This window comes from Triticum dicoccoides, chromosome 3B (genome assembly GCF_002162155.2).
Source record: "Triticum dicoccoides isolate Atlit2015 ecotype Zavitan chromosome 3B, WEW_v2.0, whole genome shotgun sequence".
In the NCBI taxonomy this organism is placed as follows: Eukaryota; Viridiplantae; Streptophyta; class Magnoliopsida; order Poales; family Poaceae; genus Triticum; species Triticum dicoccoides.
This window is the reverse complement of record NC_041385.1, coordinates 768969710-768975341: the sequence shown is the minus strand read 5'-3', so window position 1 is coordinate 768975341 and position 5632 is coordinate 768969710. Positions and strand designations below refer to the sequence as shown.

At 53.7% G+C, this 5632-nt stretch overlaps 1 pseudogene; it reads right to left on the bottom strand.

Moving 5' to 3' along the window:
- Nucleotides 1-278: 278 nt before the first annotated feature.
- LOC119279966 lies at nt 279-1361 on the bottom strand (annotated as a pseudogene).
- Nucleotides 1362-5632: the final 4271 nt, after the last annotated feature.

The following is a 5632-nucleotide window of genomic DNA, read 5'->3' as shown; positions in this document are numbered from 1 at the left end:
GCCTAGGGACGGCCCTGGGGGCCGACTCGCCCCAGGGCCATTTTTTGCGCTGGCTCACCCCCAGGCGACGCTTTTTGACGCCCCCTGAGGGGCCAACGGCTGGAGATGCCCTGACCCACCTCCTAGTTTTGTATAGTTGTTATAACTGGCACTCCATCATTACATCGATTATTGTATTGCCAACTTGTCCGTCTAGAGCTAAAACGGAGGAAGTGCTAAATCTAGCTGACAACTTTATCGCCACACATAACTATCTTGACTTTATTTCAGCATAACCCTTAATCCAGGGAGACATTAGTCGAATTGGTCGACATAGATGCCAAACCCACCAGATAATTCCATATATTTCTTGCATGTGGGAGGGGAGCACCGCAGAGGCATTTGTTGTGCTGAAAGTTGTAGAGATCGAACCTCGCCGTGTCCCACCGGTGGGTACAGGGCCGCAGAGCCTGTTGTAGCTGACGTTGAAGAAGTGCAGGTTGGCGGCGCTCCCCACCTGCGCCGGGATGCTACCATGGATGGCATTGTGGCTCACGTCGACGAAGTAGACCTGCTCCGGGAGCACCACGCCTGAGAAGTCGAAATCGAAGGCGTTGCGGGACAGGTCAATGTACTGCAACTCCTTCCCGCGGCCGAAGAGGCCCGACGCGTCGCCGGTCAGGTTGTTGCGCGACAGCTCGAGGTGCGTGAAATTCACAGCGGCGAAGTCTGCCGGGATGGGCCCTGTGAGGTTGTTGTGCGACAGCCAGAGGTAAACGTCCTGGTGCGGAGACTTGCTTAGGAACATCGGGGGGATGGCGCCGGTGAGGCGGTTGCGGCTGAGGTTGATGCCGAGCAGATTGGGGATGGTCCCCAGCGACGCCGGGATGGCGCCGCTTAGCGAGTTGAAGGAGAGATCGAGCAAGTTGAGCTTCTTGAGCGCGCCCAGGAAGGACGGCATTGGGCCCGACACGGCCGTCCAGGAGATGCGGAGGCTCGAGAGGTTGGAGAGCTTGCCGATGGCCGGCGGTATGGGGCCCGACAGCAATGGGAGGTGGCGCAGGGTGAGGTCCTGCAGGTGGGAGAGGCTGGCGAGGGCGCTTGGGATTGTGCCCGTGAGGTTGGCGTCCTGAAAGATGGCGAGGCCGATGACGCGGCGCGTGAAGCAGTCGCAGGTGACGTCGTACCAGTCGCGGCAGGGGTTATTGGGCGTCCAGGACGCTAAGTCGTAGGCCTCCCCGAAGGCGGCCTTGACGGCGAGCAGCGCCGCCTTGTTGCCTGGGTGGCAGTCCTAGTTGGTCGGTTCCGGATCGGGCTCGGCGTTGGCCGCGCCGGCGATGAAAGAGCAGAGGAGGACGAGCAGAGCGCGAGTGCATCCTCATCCTGTCGGATGTGTCTGTGATGCGTGTCCACTTGCGTCCCATGCTGCATATTTGTACGTATTAATTAATGCACTTGGACCTACCAGGCATTGACCGAACGTGGATCCATCAAGTATAGTGGAGTGGTATCTAATTAGTCAGAGAAGAAGACCGAACGTGGATCCATCAAGAAGAGCTCATGAGGATGCACTCAAGAAGCTCACATGCCATGTGTTTGGCGAATCGGCACCGACTGGACGACTGGTCCAACTTGCTTTGCATGGATTCAACCAGGAATTAAGGACAGTATAACCGAGCCTAAAGCGAGCCCTCACAGCGTTTTGAGTTTTCAGCCGTCCATTTTATTGATCTGGCCGTTTAAGTCTGTTGGATGCATGTGGGGCGCTCCTTGCCTGCTGTCCATGGGGCAGCTACTCCCGTGACTTTTTTGGGCTCCTCTCCTTGATTGTGCCAGTAAGCGAGCGGCCAGGCCAAGCGGCCCATTGGATAGAGAGCAACTCCCTTTGTCCCGTACCCTACCGATTGCCTTCCACGCCGCAACCCCTCGATAATCTTATCGTGATGGCGGCGACGACAGCGACCACGAGGAACAACACCCCAGCTTTCACCCTTTACATCATTGCGGATCAGCACCGCGGCACCACGCACTATGAGCGCACCACCGTGCCAGTGTGGCATCATTTCATCGCTAAAGGTCCATCCACGAGGGATACAGCCACGTCCTGGTCACCGCTGTCGCGCGCCCGATCTCCTCTGCCTCCCGAATCCCAGTCGCGCCCCGATCTTCTCCGCCTCCTGTATCCCGGTTGAGGGAGTCCCGGACTAGGGGGTGTCCGGATAGCCGAACTATCATCATCGGCCGGACTCCAAGACTATGAAGATACAAGATTGAAGACTTCGTCCCGTGTCCGGATGGGACTTTCCTTGGCGTGGAAGGCAAGCTTGGCGATACGGATATGTAGATCTCCTACCATTGTAACCGACTCTGTGTAACCCTAGCCCTCTCCGGTGTCTATATAAACCGGATGGCTTTAGTCCATAGGACGAACAACAATCATACCATAGGCTAGCTTCTAGGGTTTAGCCTCCTTGATCTCGTGGTAGATCTACTCTTGTAACCCACATCATCAATATTAATCAAGCAGGACGTAAGGTTTTACCTCCATCAAGAGGGCCCGAACCTGGGTAAAAACATCGTGTCCCTCGTCTCCTGTTACCATCCGCCTAAACGCACAGTTCGGGACCCCCTACCCGAGATCCGCCGGTTTTGACACCGACATTGGTGCTTTCATTGAGAGTTCCTCTGTGCCGTCGCGATCAGGAAGGATGCCTTCTCCCGTCTTTAAAGACGGCACCATCGTCAAGAGAGCTTTGGCCGCCGGCCAAACTGTCCGGCTAGGTGGTTTTCTTATGACCGCCTGTTCGGCCACCGCTCCGACGATGACCTCTCAGGTCATCAAAAGCGATCTTCACGTCAGCCCGAAATTCGCCGAGCAGTTAGATCCGATTGAGCTCTCCTCTGTAAACGAGCTCTTGGATCGCATCGCCGCCCTGGGAGTCGCCACAGACTACGATCAGATTGGGCTTAAACCCGATCTGAGAGAGATTAACTCTCCTCAGGCCACCCACCACGTTGTCGTGGTAGAGGAACAATGCGGCAACCCTTCTTCTACGTTGAAAACCAACTATGTCCGGATTCCCGATCCCTCCAAGCCGGATTCCCGCGAAGGGACGGACGCTAATCAAATACTGAACTTAGAGTCAGGCATCGGACTAGATTCGTTGGAAAGCATCCAGCAAGTTAAGCTTCCAAATCCGGAAACTTCTTGGCCTTTGAGCCTCAGATCGGGCGGGGTTCCGAACTTGATTCCACCCGCCCACCCAAACATAAGCGATCTATCTCGAATACGGCAAGAGCCCGATGAAACAGTACATCATTACTGGGCCAGATTCCTCCTGGTTATGAACAGGATAAAGGACTGCTGCGAAGAAAGCGCGATTTCAATTTTCTGCAACAATTGCACGGACAAGGGAATCATGAACGCCATAAGTCGTCGCGAAGTTACACGCTTCATCGACCAAGCGACTATCGTACAAAAATACTGTGCGGTAGAGAGTGCCAGGAACACCGAAACTAGGTTTTGGGACAGTCCGGCCTTGACCACAACCCTAGTCCGAAGTAAAAGGGTGCGCCATACTCAAGCACCTGGGTTAAAAACCAAAAAGCAAAGACCCCCTAAAGGGCATGGAACCGTACTGGAGGGCTGGCTCAACGGACCCTGCAAAATCCACAGTACGGAGGGCGCCACTCCAACACACAGCCTTCGAGCATGTTGGATACTACGGCAGGTGGCCAAAAGTGGCGAAGGCTTTTTAGCCCCGAGCAAACAGCCCAGCAATGCCGGTACGGTATTAACAGTCTTCGAGACTTCCGCATCAAATAACATGCGAAAACGAACAATCCGCGGCCTCGCCGAAGTCTACCAAGTAGCAATAGCAAATCCATGGAGTGACACGGCTATCACCTTCAACACCAGCGACGAACCTAAATTCCGAACAGCTAGAGCACCAGCCGCATTGGTCCTCAGTCCGATAGTGGACGGCTTTCGCCTTACCAAGGTACTCATGGATGGCGGCAGCGGATTAAACCTCATCTACGAGGAAACCCTTCAAAAATGGATATTGACTGGAGCCGCATCGAGCGAAGCAGCACAACCTTCAGAGGGATAATCCCTAGTCGAGAAGTATGCTGCACAGGAAAAATCACACTAGACGTAGTGTTCGGCTCACCGGACAATTACAGGTCCGAGGAGGTCACGTTCCAAGTGGCCCCATTCGACAGCGGATATCACGCTTTGTTAGGGCGAGAGGCATTCATAATCTTCCAAGCCATACCCCACTACGGGTACATGAAACTCAAAATGCCCGGACCCAATGGGATAATCACTCTTGCCAGTGATCCAGATACAGCACTCCACGCTGAAAATAAGACAGCCGCACTGGCCCAAGAGGCATTGTCCGAAGCCCTAGCGGCAGAGGAACTAACCATGCTGCGCTCCACGGTGGATAGGGACGATGTGATACTCGATAAGAGGTCCAAGTCCACCTCTTTTAAACCAGCAGACAAAATAGTCAAATTTCAGGTCCATCCAATGGACCCCACAAAGACGGCCTCCATTGGGGTACAATTAAGTCCTGATGTCGAAGCCGCACTACGAGAATTCTTTCGGGAAAATTGGGACATTTTTGCCTGGCACCCTTCAGACATGCCAGGAATCCCACGCAGGCTGGCAGAGCACAGCCTAAACATCCTAAAAGGATTCAAGCCGGTCAAACAAGCTCTTCGGCGATTTTCCGAACCCAAAAGACAGGCAATGGGAGAAGATCTAGCCAAACTCTTAGAAGCCGGATTCATCAGAGATATAAAACATCTGGACTGGCTAGCCAATCTAGTAATGGTACCAAAAAAGGACAAATCCTGGCGCCTCTGCGTCGATTTTAAAGACCTTAACAAGGCCTGTCCAAAGGACCCTTTCCCCCTACCTCGCATCGACCAAATCATCGATGCTACCGCAGGGCACGATTCATTGTGCTTCCTCGACGCATACTCCGGATACCATCAAATCAAGATGGCGGAGAAAGACCAGGCCGCAACAGCATTCATTACTTCATATGGGCCATTCTGCTTCAACACAATGCCCTTCGGACTCAAAAACGCCGGCGCAACAATCAGCGCATGATTCAAACATGTCTGGCTACCCAGATAGGCAAAACAGTAGAGTCATACGTAGACGATGTGGTCGTCAAGACCAAACACGTCGAAACTCTAGTAGAAGACTTGAGGGTGACATTCGACAACCTCCGAGCATATGACATTAAGCTCAATCCGGAAAAATGCGTCTTCGGCGTACCAGCCAGAAAGCTCTTGGGCTTCATCGTATCCGGTAGAGGAATTGAAGCAAACCCGACCAAAATCCAAGCTCTGTCACAATTGGATATTCCAAAAGACCTCAAGCAAATACAAAAACTAACCGGATGCGTAGCGGCCTTAAGTCGCTTCATCTCCCGTTTGGGAGAAAAGGCTCTGCCCCTCTACCGCCTCCTCCGGCGCACCGAACATTTCGCATGGACGGATGCTGCCACATCCGGACTCGAAGAAATAAAGGCCATAATGGCAACAAATCCGGTCCTGGCCGCGCCCAACCTGGGCGAACCTATGTTATTATATATTGCAGCAACACATCAAGTTGTCAGCGCGGTACTCGTCGTCG